General features: G+C 44.5%; 1 protein-coding gene across 12 annotated transcripts in view; it reads left to right on the top strand.

Annotated features, from left to right (window-relative positions):
* Window positions 1–15,483, top strand: part of DYNC1I1 (dynein cytoplasmic 1 intermediate chain 1) — a 484,637-nt gene that overhangs the window by 139,979 nt on the left and 329,175 nt on the right. The window contains exon 1 of one of the 12 annotated variants that reach the window (XM_081243713.1): window positions 4,490–4,673. The exons of 10 other annotated variants lie outside the window; for them this stretch is intronic. The gene's annotated coding sequence lies outside the window, so the exon portion shown is untranslated. Of the gene's footprint in view, window positions 1–4,489; window positions 4,674–4,705; window positions 4,948–15,483 lie in introns of those variants that run through there. One more of the 12 variants, XM_081243715.1, reaches the window with a different exon arrangement.

Below are 15,483 nucleotides of genomic sequence, written 5' to 3'. Positions count from 1 at the left end.
GATTTGGCACAAACAGACCAACTTCAGTCATATAATAGAAAAATGCATAAAATATATCCTACCTGGTATATATCCCATACAAAACTGTGCTATGACATTGGGCAGTGCTTTAGTTTCCTCACAGGTTTTTATTTTGAACATGATGTAGAGCACATGTCATCCTAACTAGAGAACATTTTCAAGCATTTTTTCTTCTTTGGGCCCCCTTCTTTTTTTTTTTTTTTTTTTGCGGTACGCGGGCCTCTCACTGTTGTGGCCTCTCCCGTTGCAGAGCACAGGCTCTGGATGTGCAGGCTCAGCGGCCATGGCTCACGGGCCCAGCTGCTCCGCGGCATGTGGGATCTTCCCGGACCGGGGCACGAACCCTTGTCCCCTGCATCGGCAGGCGGACTCCCAACCACTGTGCCACCAGGGAAGCCCCCCCCACTCCCCCTTTCATTTTAAATAGCTGATTCTGATGGCTCACATTTCTTTTCTGTGTTTTTAGAGCCTTTGGACCACTGAGGAGGATTTTCAGTTTATCTCCTGCAACCAAGATATAATTAACTGAGGAATAACTTCCAGAGGAGATTCTCTGGCAGATGTGAGGGCATCTGGTGTACAGAAGTTCTGTTGGAACCTCTGTGAAGTGGGGCCCTAGGAAAGTAAGTCAGACAAAGGAGCCAGCTGAGGGACCCTGCCTGTATTCAGCACTAATGAATGACAGGTGCACAAAGGCAAAGGAATCTCTGTCTTGAAGGCTAATAGTGACTCTAAGGTCTGACCTCAAGTCTGGTTATGTCAAGATTGGACACTGAATTTAGAGGGCACAAAGCTCTACTTTTTGTACTTTTCATGCAGGCTGGATTAATTATAGCAAACTATAGCTAAGATTTATTGAGCATTTTAAATTACATGCTAGGGACTGTGTCAAGTGCTTCACACGGATTAACTCATTGCCCCTTTTTGCCTTCTAGGAGACGTGGGTCTTCGAGGAGTCTAGTAACGTGTACAAATATACAAAAGCAGTAAGTGGTAGACAAGTTCACACCCAGACAGTCTAATTCCAGAACTGGGGAGCTTAGCCACACCACTGTCTCTCTGGAGGCACTAAAGCAACCTCCTAATGGCTATAGCGAGTTAGGAATTTGCCCATTATGTTCTTTGGTAGCCATTTTAATCTGTTCTTGAAGACCTTTCAAACTTTGAAGCAATAGCTAGATTAAGAGGTGAAACAGTTTAGTTGCAATGACCAGTTTATAATTTGTCGGGGGTATGTGGGAACTCTCTGTACTTTCTGCACAATTTTTTTGTAAACCTAAAATGCTCTAAAAAATTAAGATCTATCAATAAACATAAGGTCTATACCTCTTTTTGTGCCTGTTTTCTAACCTCATTCTCAAGTGCGTATCACCACATGTCAAAATTTGCATCTAACTAAACACAAACACCCAGAACCTCTTCAACAAGACCTTCCAGATCACAAAAATTCCCAATTGGAATGCATTTTCTCCTTCTCGATCTCATGGCAAATGTTTTTAATTATTCTGCTTTTCCTAGTCTGCTTGGTATTTAAGCCAGTTTCTTTTCTTTAGATTTTGAGTCTCTGGAATGTAGAGACCATTTATTTCTTATTCATTTCCAGTCCCACACCCAATATCTGTACTATGCCTGAGTACATAATAAAAATAATTACAACTGCTTTTTATTGAGGGTTTAATTTGTGCCAAGCACGTATTTCAAGCTATTCGTCATGAATACGATTGACAAATTTAGACCTTCTTAATCCTGGCCTGGATTTTTACAATGAACTTCGAATTGGTCTCTTCAGACTTTGCTTGTTCCAGTCCCCTATACTTAGATACCCTCAGGTGACTCTCCTCAAGTGTCATTTCCTGCTCAAATATCTGTAATGGTGGTAGTCCATTATCTGCTCTTCAGCATCTCTTAAGGCCCAAATCTGCTCCCCTATGAGTCTGTTATGCTCCAAAAGCTGGCTCACTCAACATTTCCTAAGTATACATAGTGCTTTCTCTTCTTTGGAGCTTTGTTTATGCCTGAAAATGTTCTCCCTTCTTCATCTCTACTGTTAAAAACCTTACCTACCCATTTCAAATATTATCCATATTCATAATACTAATGTCCTCCTACAATCTCCCCCACTCATACCAGATGGGCTCTTATTTGAGTACTCTTAACACATTGTACGGCTTTGACCATTTCCTTATGGTTTGTCTTTAATTATATGTTGCCTTTATCTCTTTTTCCACCTTCAACTGGATTTTAACCTTACTTGTGAAAAGGGATTATATTCTCAATTTTGGACCATCTGAAACTCCTAACATAACACAATGCTTTGCAGGTAGTGGACATTCATCAACCCTCATATTGGAGAGACAGTAATACCAAGTGGGAATGTATAAGCTGTGAAGTCAGGTGGACACAGATTCTGATCTCAGGTGAATCACTCAGTAGCTGTGGAATTCAGGCAAGGTAGTTAACTTTTCTGAGACTCAGATTCATTTTCTATGGGCATGGCATTGTATCTGTTACATAGTGTTACTGAAAAATTTTAAAGGAAAATATATGTAGAGTTTGACATATATTAAGTATCTAATACATGGCAGTGGCAAGTATTTGTTTCATAGAATTTTTCTTCTGGAATAGTTTGAATTCCTTCTAACTAAAGACATTTTAACTCTCTCTTTTTTTAGCCATACTTATGCTAGCAATAATTTGTCAGCAAGGCAAAATTGGAACAAGGAAGGCCATTTTATAGATAGGTATGATATTGTATTCACAATCAGATCTATATTTATTTTGAAAATACTGTAGTACTTGTCAATTAAATAAATTCATGAATATTTATTGAGCACCCGTTTATGCATCAAACACTGTTGTAGATATTGGGGATACTGCAGTGAATGAGATATAGTCCTTGCTCTCTACTTTCATTCTAATGTGTACAATGACCCCACAGATATCTAAGAAACATGATGAAAAGCTTACCTAAAAATGGTGCCAAACCTGCATCAATTAGAATCCCCCAATCCATTTCTGGGCCTTAAAACTCGGCTGTTACGGCAGCTTTGGGGGAGTCCAAGAATGGTTATCCAGATTTTTATTAAAAATTTTTTTCTTTTTCATATGTGCTGTTTTTTAAAAATTTTGAAGTATAGTTGGTATACAATCGTTACTGAACCACACTTGGGTCTGCTTGCCCGCGCAGAGTAAAGCCAAGCTACTGACAGCGGGTTGTGGTGAAGGAAAGAAAGGGCAGCGTTTATTATAAGGCACAATACGAGGAGTCTGGGAAAGCTAATGCTCAAAAAGCCTGAAATCCCCAATGGGTTTCAGCAAAGTATTTTTAAGGGCAAGGTGAGGGAGGGGAGCCCCAGGGTACCTGATCAGCTCGTGCACAATTCTCTGATTGGTTAATGGTGAGGTAACAGGGCGGTGTCACAGGGGTTAACCTTAGGTTTAGAGGTTGTCCTTAGGCGCCAATAGGCCTGGGGGCTTCGTGCTCTCGGTCATTGAGTAGTTAACTAGTTAATGTCTTCCACCTGGGGGTTTTAGCGTCTGTAAAACAACTCAGGAAATGTGCATCAGATACTGTTACCTAGGCACTTCACAGAGGAGCTAAAGCAGAGGATATGGGGGAGGGGTCTGTCCCTGGGAAGGCCCCATTCGGTTCTGCTTGTTTACACAATATTATGTTACAGGTGTGCAATATAGTGATTCACAATTTTTAAAGGTATACTCCATTTACAGTTATAAAATATTGGCTATATTCCTTGTTGTACAATATATCTTTGCAGCTTATTTTATACATGATAGTTTGTACCTCTTAATCCCCTACCCCTATAACGCCCCTCCCCCTTCCCTCTCCCCACTGACCACTAATTTCTTCTCTATATCTGTGCGTCTGCTCCTTTGTTATATTCACTAGTTCCTCGTATTTTTTAGATTCCTTATACAAGTGATATCACAGAGTCTTTGTGTTTCTCTGTCTGACTTATTTCACTTAGCATATGGAGGATATTTTGTTATACAGATATTTAAAAGCTAGGACTTTAAGAAGCAATGTTGTGGAGACAAGCTGAATATATATTTTTTTCCTCTGGGAAAAATTAAGGCCAAATCTATAAGTCTTTGTGCGTAACAGATGGATCTGAGCTTTCTCTATTTCTGTTTAAATAACCTAAAGTAGTTGTCAGGGAGTGAAAGTTGTTCCATGTTGGCATGTCGGCAGGAGCTCTCACAACACTGAAGCTCTTCCGTTTGCAGCCACTTAGGCGAGTCCTACCGGTGGCACAGGGGTAGACGGATAGACCTCCCCAGGTCGGCTGCTGCCATCAGCCTCTGGGCCGGAGCCACCCGCTCGTCGCGATCCCGGGTGCGGAGGGCCCTCCCGCGGGAGGAGCGCGGGGCGTGGAGGGCGTGGGCCGGGGGCGGGGCAAGCCGCAGACTGGGTGCTCGCAGGGAGCTGTCAGTGTCAGGCTCCGGAGAGGGAGGAAGTGCTGTAGGTCCCGGAGGAGCGTGAGCCGAGCGGCCGGCGCAGCGTGAGACAGCACATCCTGCGCGCGCCGGGCCCGCCGCCCTCGGGAAGCGCACGAGCGCCGCCGCCGCCGCCGCCGGGGAGCCGTGGCCGCGCTCTCGAGCCCAGTTCCGCCGCCGCCGACGACCGCGTCCAGGTAAACGGGAGGCGGGTGGTCGCGCTCCCCGGGCCGCCGCCTCCGCGCCCCTCTTCAAGCCTCCCGCCCCCGGGTTGTCGGCTTCTGGAGCTGCTGGGCAGTAGTGCGGCTGTGGCAGCCGCAGCCGGACCTTGGCCTCGGCCCCCTCCCCGGGCTCCTGCGTGCTCCGCGGCGCCCGAAAGCGGCCAAATTCCCCCCACCCCCCGCCCGGCAGCGGCAGCCCCTTGCTGCGGCTCTCCCGGCTGAGCCAGGAGGCGAGAGCAGATGAGAGAGAGTGAGTAGTGGTGTCATCACCTTGTGGGCTGGGAGGGGCGTCCCAGTGCGCCCCGCCTCGGTTTTCTCCTGGGGAGCAGAAGGTTAGCGGCAGTGAAATCCGCACCCCTCAGGGCAACCAGCTGACGGCCCCCGAGGGAGGGGGGAGCTGCAGAGGGAGGGGGGAGCTGCAGAGGGAGGGGAATGGATGCTGTTTGAGTACATTTTCAGCTGTCTGCAAAGCTCTAAAATGCTGTTGCTACCCGCCAAGTCGAAGGAAGCGAATGTACTTCCAGCAAGGCATTAATTAAACACGCGCAAGAAGGTGCCAGTTTCTCTCACTGCTGCAAAAAAAAAAAAGTGTGGCTGGGGGATGTGTTTTAGTAAACACCTTCGAGGCCGCGTGCCTCTCCTTCCCCCACTCCCACTACCGCATCGCTCTGGCCTTATAAATCCGTGCGTCGTCATCATAAGGTCAGTGACCCTGGCGACACTGATGGGAACTGAGTGCGGGATTCTCATGACTTGTAATAAGGATGAACAGAAACCCAGGATCAGGACAGGAAATTACTTAGGAAATTAGAGGCTCAGCAAAATGCAGCAGATGGAATATATTCGTTATCCTGGACTCTCCCACATCTAGGTAAGGGGCAGAACAAGTAGCCAGCCATTTTCTTGCCTGGAATGCCTTTCAAGTGGGCACTGTAGACTTATTGTAGTTCAGGGTTGTGCAAAACTGCTTCCACATATTCCAGATTCGCAGAAAGCATAACCAACAGTAAGGCATGGTAGCTGCAGAAGACATCATATGGGTAATATTAGCACAGATATGGGTGACTGCCTCTGTATACATTTTCACTGTGGAAATTATAGAGAAACACGTTGATCAGTATTAGTAAATTTGAAATTTGCACTCAGTGCAAGTTTCGGCCTGGTAAAAAAGGACCCAAACTCTGCTCTTCTGACTATGTTTCTTAGTAAAATAAAATCATACATTGCTACCACTAAGTCATCAAATGTTCTCTTCATAGGAACCAACTCCCCAATCTTTCTTAAGGTTTGAGGATCCAGTGCTCCAAGAGCCATTTCTTTTAAAAATCTTCTAGCATCATCACTGGTATGTTTAATTAATATAGTTGGGGGCCCAATACAGGCTTTTTTCAGCCTGTTCAGCTCTGGGCCCCATTTTTGGCCCATAACATCTTCCACATCTCTCTTTTTCTTCCCTGTCTCAGGCACTGATGCACCTGCTTCCTCTCTCTTGGACCTCAGGGTTGCTGAGCTTCTGCACAGTGCCCTGGAGGAGAGGGATGGTTCAGCCCCTCCCCACACCCAGCCTTTCCTTCTCTCCTACTAGAAATAAGTCCTGAAGCTTTTTTGGTGTTACAGGTCTATATCATTAGGTATAATCACCACTAGGGATATGGGCGGAGAAGAGAAACTCAACCCACAGAACAGTGGAGCAGAGTTCTCACAAGTGGTGGTCCCTGGTCCCTAGTTTCTAATGAACTGAGATAGTAAGAAGAAGTTATCAGGCATTTCTCATCATGTTTCATGTCTAAGAGGGGGCTCTATGATCTTTGTTCCCACCTCTACTGCTTCCCCAAAGATTCCTTCCAGAGTCTACATTTAATAAATGAGCCTTTTCCGTGACTCCAGTGCTGAGTCAAGTAATTCTTGGAGATAAAGCCTGGGTGCTGCTCTGTTCATATTCAAAACAACCATGTAGATGAGTCTTGTAAAATACATGCCAAGTTTTTAAATCCAGCCACGTCTCTTAGCACAAATGTGTACAAGCTTCATCAGCAGTTACATCAGTGGGCCACTCATCCTCCCTGGTCACCTTGTTTCGTTCTGTCACCTAATAGCATCAAATGTAAAGGTCACACACACGCATTGCAAACTTAAGTATGTTCTTTCATCACCTTGTTCTCTCTATACTTTGCCCCATCAAATAAAACAAAGGTTGATAATAATATTCCGAGCACTTGAGCAGTGCTCAGTACATTTCCTAAATGTATTGCACTGCCTTTGCTGAATGTATTATATTACCAATACATTTACTAAAATGTACTGAGCACTTGACCAGGCATTGCACTTTAAACTACTTCTCATGTATTAACTTCTTTAATCCTCATAAAAATCTGATGAGGTAGATATTATTTGTAATCCTATTTGACAGGCAAGGAAACTAAGACACAAGGATGTCAAGTAACTTTCTGAAAATTGCTCGGCTAATAAGTTGTAGAGCCAGGATTTGAACCTGGGCAATCTGACAGTACTCTTCTATAGGACAGTTTATATTGGTTAATTTTCATATATTGAATACCAGGCTCTTACGTTATCTCATCAATCCCTATATTAATCTTATGAAGTAGACACTATTATCCATATTTTACAGATGATGAAAAACTGACTTAAGTGATATATTTAATACATAGCAGAGGTAGGATTCAAATCAGGTCTGACTCTAAAACCAGTAGTCATCCGTTTTAGCTAGCGTCCCCTGAGAGAAACAAAAAAGCTGACCTTGTCTGTTTCGTTTGAGTTTGTTGCCCATTTTCCTTGTGAGCCATTGCTGTTTCTTTTAAGCCTTAAGCGTAGCCATACTTTTTTGCCAGTTGATTGGTAGGTGTGGATGATATGGCAAAACCAACGTAGGACCATAGCTCTTTTTTTGTTTTGTTTTGTTTTTGCGGTACGTGGGCCTCTCACTGCTGTGGCCCCTCCCGTTGCGGAGCACAGGCTCCGGACGCGCAGGCTCAGCTGCCATGGCTCACGGGCCCAGCCGCTCCGCGGCATGTGGGATCTTCCTGGACCGGGACATGAACCCGTGTCCCCTGCATCGGCAGGCAGACCCTCAACCACTGCGCCACCAGGGAAGCCCGACCATAGCTCTTTTGAAGTCAGATATTGCCTTTATTCTGTCTGCTTAATGAAACTAGTAATTCCCCATAATACTTTGTGGATCTCAAATACCATGTAAATAGTTGTTCCACTGATCAGGGATCCCTTTTACTAGAAACTGTTGCGTCTTCTACATTCCCTAGGAAATGTGACAAAGTATGTTGTTTTGGGGACTTTGCTGGGACCGTGAACTTCTAGGGTTCACTTCTTTTGAGAATTAACTAAAGTTAACTCCACTCTCATTACTCTGAAATTTATAAACCATTGTCCAGGTCCATGTAAAAAATGAGTCCTCTTGACTGGGAGCTCTTCGATGGTACCCAGGACTTGTTTCCTTTGCTTCTCTGCGGGGAGCCTGGCACCAGACTGTCAGCGTGAAGCTTACATCGTAACATAGGCGCCACTACCCAGGTGCCAGCTGAGGAGCCACATGTTTATAAAGCATCTCCTGAGTCTTTGTTTAGAGGAGTTTTCTTTTTTTTTTTGCGGTACGCGGGCCTCTTACTTCGTGGCCTCTCCCGTTGCGGAGCACAGGCTCCGGACGTGCAGGCTCAGCGGCCATGGCCCATGGGCCCAGCCGCTCCGCAGCATGCGGGATCCTCCCGGACCGGGGCACGAACCCGCGTCCCCTGCATCGGCAGGTGGACTCCCAACCAGTGCGCCACCAGGGAAGCCCTAGAGGAGTCTTCTTAAGCAGGAGTCATAGGCACCATGGAGGGCAGGCATATGAGAGTTTTCAGGTGGTCACTGAACCCGATATAATTGATGCAAAACTTTATGCATTTGTGCTAAATGCAGTTTTGTAGGGAAAGACTGGGTATTTGTGACTAAAAAGAGATTAAGAACCACTGGTTCAAGTGCACTGTTCAGGAAGGCGGAGGAGCAGAGGCCATTCTGCTGAAATGTGTTGGAAACAAGGCAAACTATCCTGTTAGAACCAGCCAAGAAAAAATGTTCTTGGCTATCAGGACATTGCTGCCATTTCGCTACAGAGGCATGCTAGAGTGCCCAGGTCCAAGTACAACATATACTAATGCATGCTGCAACCAAGTGAGGTCTCCAGGACCTCAGGCAGCCCTAGCACTGCTCGCCATTCACTAGGCGCTTACCCTTTTGACACTTAGGGTTCATCGAATCTTCCCAACATCCCTGTAAGGCTGACATTTTTATCTGCATTTGACAAACAAGGAATCAGATGATTGGAAACATAAAGCCACTCGGTCAAGGCCACATGAGGCCAGTTAGTAGAAGGGATGGATTTCAAATGTAGGTTGGCCAGAGTCCAAAGCCTGTTTATACTCTTCCCAACATATTTCATTGTTTCTCTATGTGGGACACCAAAAAGTACTGTTTAGTGTAGCTTTTTATTGTGGCAGGACGGAGAGTTCCTCAAGAACACTCTCACATGCTGATAGGAAAAGCCTAAATGTGTTATCACAGGGGAACAAGAAAATTAGACATTTCTCAGCATGGCAGAGGATAAGCGAGCCCTGCTTTCCCTTGAGGTGTGTGCTCATGCCCCACACATTTGATTCTTAGGTGTGCCCAGGTATCTTGCTGAGCAGCACATGCATAGCAGTCTACAACCAAGCCCAGAGAGTTGATTGGTTGGTTTTGCCAGGGTAGCTGCAAGACTTTATTCGTTGCAAAAATTAACTTATTTCAAAGCTGAGTTGTAAGCTGTGCGGTGTTCTGGGGCTTACTTGATATAGTGGCTTCGTCGTGATCTGGAACACTAACGTGGTACTTAATCCTGGGGGGACCTCTGTTTACCAGATGACCTACATGCCCTTTAGTTTTTGGTTCTTGTCAATCCGGCGATCCTTCCCCATTGTTTCATTTTTGGGTACAGACCAGCTAATGCCATCAGTGTGGCAAACACATAAAGCGGAAATTTATGTTAGAGTCAAGAGCATTCTTTATAATAAAAATGAGTCTCAGGCACTGTAGAGGATGGCTGCCTTTGATCAGCAGATTGGCCTGGGAACAGACACCAGTGTGCTTCATTATGCTTCAACCTTTTTTCTCTCCTGTAACCTCTAAAGGTTTTTAAAAAGTTTACTGCTCCCTCACCCCCACACATTTTAGGTTGGCATCTAACATTTTTATTGTTAGTTTAAAGAATCACAATGAATGTAATTTCCATAATATTGTAAACTTTGACATTTAAAAATAAAATGATGACCTCATTCTTTGAATCCAAATTAAAATCTAAGTGCTATACCAACCTCTATTTAAAAAGTACCTGAAGAAGCTCTTCAACAAAAGGGTATTTTTATACCTTGTGGTCAAGCATCACAGTAAGATTTGGGTTTCCTTTCTTCCCCCCTGGTGAGGGAGGTGGGAAAGGAGGCCCTGAATGATCGTACAACCACAGGTGTGTTCTCTGGTGGGTCAGTTTTTGGAAAACCTACAGACAGAAGTTCCGGATCTCGAAATTACGATGTTATTAGCTCATAATAACATTCCTGCATGCTCTTTAGAAAGCCTCATGGATGCCAGCGGCACACAATGCCAGTTTGAAGAGCACATATTTATCTAGCACAGGTGCTGTGTGTTACAGGTCACTGCGGGGCCAGTGCCGGGAGTCAGGTCCATGGCCATCGTCTATGTGGCTCAAACTCAAGGTGGCAGGGCCAGAAAGAACAGCAGAGCCACTGGTCCCATCTCTTGCCCTCAGGCAGGTGACTGTATGGATAGTTGTCTTTCTTCTATTTAGTGATTTACAGGAAGAGATCTGCCCATTCCAGTGTTTTTAGATCACTGGTTCTCAGCCAGGAGTGATTGTCCTTCCCAGGAGACATTTGACGATGTCTGGAGACAGTTTTGGTTATCACATTTGGGGAGAGAGCGTGGCTGTAGGCATCTGTAGTGGGAAGGATCAGGGTGCCGCTGGACAGCTTACAATGCAGAGCAGCCAAGGTTAAGAAGCCCTGCTTTAGATGTTCTGGTTTTCTATTGAAATCTTCCCTGCTGTAATTTAAGTCCATTTCTTTGGTCTTCTGCAAGATAAGAAGAGCATAACATTTAAAAGGCAGCATAAGGGAAAGGAAAGAAAAAGCCTGATATTCCACTGACTGCCTGTGTGAGCCTCAGTTTCTTCATCTGTGAAATGGGGATAACAATACTTGGCTTGCAAAATTATTGTAAGGATTGCAGATAATGAGAGTACTGGGTCCAGTATGTGGTACATGCTCAATGCGTGGAAGATACTTTTTATTATTCAACAGCCGTGATATCACTCTCTAGCCTTCTCTTCTCAGGGACTTGTGTGATCTTGCCCTGCTTTGAACCAAAGGTATGCTTTTAAAAAATGAATTATGCTATGTACCTGCCTCCTTCCACTTCAAGACACTAGGCTCCCTGAGGCATCCTTTGTACCTTTCAGCAGAGGGTCTTACACGTGGTAGATCTCAACGAGCTTTTTTATTTTATTTTTTTCGCTACGCTGGCCTCTCACTGTTGTGGCCTCTCCCGCTGCGGAGCACAGGCTCCGGATGCGCAGGTTCAGCGGCCATGGCTCACGGGCCCAGCTGCTCCACGGCATGTGGGATCCTCCTGGACCGGGGCACGAACCCGTGTCCCCTGCATCGGCAGGCGGACTCTCAACCACTGCGCCACCAGGGAAGCCCTCAACGAGCTTTGTTGACCTGAAATATTAGCCAGAATAAATCCCACTTAATTTTCCTTTTATTATAAAATTTAATTCTTTCCCCCTTGGATTATTTTAATGTGTTTAGTAAAACATTCACTTCCTTAAATGTAGCTGCTATTGCACGTCTGGGCCCAATATGAACGTGGGCTTGGTAATGCCTAGAATTCTGGACGCCTTGCCTTCCTGAGTCAGGATCACATTGAACATTTCTGCTGGGGGAAGGGCAGTCTTGAGGAAGATAATCTTTCATTCTAGAAGTGACGTGTAGGATGGTTTGAGTCTTGTGTTTTCCTTTATGAGTCCCTTGGTCTAATTCTTTTGATCTGGCTTTGATCTGACACTCTCTGAGCAGGGCAGTACTTGGGTTCCTTTCTGGGAGGGGGAGGGGAAATTTTGATTCATTTGTCTGATTTCTATTTTATGCTAATATCTAGAGTGAAACCAAGAGTAACATATGTATTTTAAATAGCTCTAATGAATAAATGATGACAATATTTTATATCCTTTGCCTATAGTTTCCCTTGTAGGATACAGATTTTCCCGCTCTAACTTGAAATAGTACCCATTTCTTTGTTTGACAAGCTGGAGGTTTTAGTAATTGAAATGGAATGAAGTCCTCTCCTTTTCAAAGTAGTTTAGATCCTGTTGTGCACATATGTAAGCCTTTAAAAGTTGATGAAGTTGTTGAATGTTATAGTGGGCCCATGTGGAGAGGACGATCATGGGATTCTGTCTCAGAATCAGCTTGTGGGATTTTAGTCGTTGCTGGGTGTGGGTGGCTGAAAGGATAGAAGGCCCTGTGGGGAATGTGTGTTTTGACAGTGTCCCCTTTTAAAATGAAGCGTGTCTCCTGTTTCACCATCCCCCCCATTCGTATCAAAATAGCAAGGGGTTGTGGGAATTGGTGTGTATTTTGTGGGAGAAAGAATAACAGAAAACTTCTCTGCTTGTTTCCTTGAAAAGTGTGACTTTGTTCACTTTCAGAAGGTATAGGTTACCACTGGCTCCGAAAGAGGATCCTCTCTCTTTGAATGTTTTCAGGCTCAGAGGAAAGTGAGAGTCTATTTACCTAAGTTAAAATGCCAAACTAAATCTCCCAATGCAAATATGGACCACCCAGGGACTTCGTAAAGGCCAGGTTTGGGGTTTTGAATACAGATTTTCCTGCTTCCTCTTTTAAGCTTTTTAATATTTTTTGAATGCTGCTGAAAAGTAATTGGCATATCAAGCAAGGATGAAATCTCATATCTTTTGCCATGAACTTTAAAGGGGGGAATTGTACTCATTTCCTTTGAGAGCCCTTTGTTTTTCAAAATAAAGAAATATGAATTACTAAAATTTGAAGGCCAAGTTGCAGATTTCAGTTTAAAGTAGATAGAAAAGCTGGGTTACAAAACAGTTATAGGAGAGGAGAAGGATACTCTCTTCACATGTTCCCTTTCCCAAGTACGTTGTGCCTAGACAGAGCCATTTACCTCAGTAAACTGGGTAGAACTTTGCTTTGGGGGATGGGCGAGGGTATTGGAAACATCACTTCAGTTAGAAAACAAAATTCAACTGAATAAATTTTAAAAATCTTACTGGGGGCTTCCCTGGTGGCGCAGTGGTTGAGAGTCCGCCTGCCGATGCAGGGGACATGAGTTCGTGCCCCGGTCTGGGAAGATCCCACATGCCGCAGAGCGGCTGGGCCCGTGAGCCATGGCCGCTGAGCCTGCGCGTCCGGAGCCCGTGCTCTGCAGCGGGAGAGGTCACAGCAGTGAGAGGCCCGCGTACCGCAAAAAAAAAAAGAAAAAAGAAAAAAAATCTTACTGGGTTTTTTTCAGCAAAATATGAATTGGGTAGCATCCCATCTAGCAGATAGAAAGGAGCTCTGAAGAGCTTTACAAAATGAAAGACCTTTGTAGGCAGAAGGGGGCGAGACAAGGAAGTTACTAGGGAAAGAGTGGATTGTTTGTGGCAAGGTCACCTTCCTTTAGGGGATGGCAGGGTCTATGAGGCAGATTACCTGCCTAGTGCTGATCAGTAATTCCGGATACACCAGTTTAAGTTTCCACTCCCAGGAGAGGTTGAAACTGTAATTAAGTTAGGTATTAAGACTCAGTGTGGTGATGTGGGTTAGCACAAGTGACTCTGTTTGGGTCCTGTTGTCTCTCTCTCTCTCTCTTTTTTTTTTTTTAATAACAATTCCTGCCTTTGGATCAGACTCTTAGCTTTACTGAGAGATGTGATCAAAATTTAAGGCATTAGCACCACTCCCAGCTACCACTCTGAAGTTCTCATGGTTTTTTTTAACTCATCCTCTCTGTGGTATTCACAGGTCACAACTTCAAGTTCACAGTTTTTACATCAGTCATTTTCTTTGCTTCTTTTCTGAAATTCCAGTCTTAGCGAAATCATTTGCTTGGTGGTCGGTTGCTGTGAACATGCATTTAAAGCTTTTGTGAGAATACATCGTACCAGGGAGATTACTATGATTGTTATAAACAGGACAATTCCCAATGTCTGGAGTGCACTTCAGAGCCATGGTCCTCAAGACCCAACTGATCAAAATCTATTAAGTCAAAGAGAAAGACCCCACTGAAGTAGTCACTTTCTTAAGCCAACTGACTTGCTCAGTGATCTTGTATAGCTGAGTTTCAACTTCCCCAGAAGTGTGAATACAGGTACAACAGGTGGTGTTGACCATAGCACAGACACCTAGTTCAGCTATCCTATTATCAGGAACAACCTTGGCCAGAGAGTCTAAGGATTTTTCTTGGGAAGCTCTTGCTTTAGAAGTGGATTCTGCAGTGTTTTCAAGAGTTAAGGAGAGATTCTTAATCATAGCTTCATTTGTACTCACTCTGAACCAGGGAAGTAGGGACCTGCCAACAGAAGCAAATCCAGAATCATGAGCACCTTCTGGTAGGTCTTTTCTAACTCAATGATGTAGATTCAGGGGAGGTGACCAATGAGCTGTGTCAGTCTGTGAACAGTTAGGGGCACAGTTAGGTTACCTAAGAGGCATTGCCCAGTTATATGCCAGCCATCCAGACACTCGTAGGCCCAAGGAGAATAATAACCACTACAGACAAAGGTAAATCCTGAGGGGACACAAACCGCTTCCGCTAATGTGGCACTCTCGATGAATTCATTCGAAGGGTTTGTTGCATTTACCCATTCACGACAAGGGTCAGTTAGGTTTCCAGTGCATTTGGGAGGTAAATCTCCTAACCTGAAATAAAAAGTTGCTCTAAATTCCTTGCAAAAATGGGTGCTGCTGGTGAGATCTTTTCATGATTGTGGGAAGGTCTGATTTAGATCATCATAAGAATGTGAGTGTGCAAATGTACTACAGTTTGTGTAGGTGTTTGTGTCTAATTGGTCAAGTAGAGTTATCAGTGGAGAAAGTTAAAACAAGCACTGGCTATAAAAGTTGGACTCTGTAAGTGCCTTCTAAGGGGAGTCAATTATAGTTTGTGGTGACGTTGGGAATAGAAGAATAATTGGTCACAGGGAGGACTAGGGGGTCTCTCGCATCATGGACAGATCAGAGATTTTGATGACAAATGCAACAGTCTGAAAGATTATCCCCCTTCACAATGGCCTGGAAGATAACAGATGATGGCGTTATCTTTCCAGGCCAATGCCAGAGTGAAGGAAAGACACGGAAGAAGAAAGGGGTGTATGTTTACTTAAAGTATGAAGTCTTGATCTGGTGTTTGGTAGAAGCAGTCTATCTTGATGTTGGCTACTTCTCTTCCTAGTCAATTTGATTTGCAGGTCTCCAGTGTTTGTACAGGACCAGATATCAGGTGGAGCCTTCTTAAGCTTTGAGATATGTACCCAGGGTTCAATGCCTTTTAGTTTTGCAGTGGTGTCAGCAGTCAGGAGCACTTGGTAAGATCCCTTCCAACCGAGATCAAGAGCTGTCTTCCTCTGATGATGTTTCCAGAATACCCAGGCTCCATACTGTGGCCAACAGGATCCTTTGAATTGGGATGTGGGAGAGCTTTT

Source organism: Mesoplodon bidens (genome assembly GCF_964165515.1).
Source record: "Mesoplodon bidens genome assembly, chromosome: 9".
Taxonomy (NCBI): domain Eukaryota; kingdom Metazoa; phylum Chordata; class Mammalia; order Artiodactyla; family Ziphiidae; genus Mesoplodon; species Mesoplodon bidens.
Note: the sequence above shows the minus strand (reverse complement) of the source record. Positions and strands in the feature narration are given on the sequence as shown.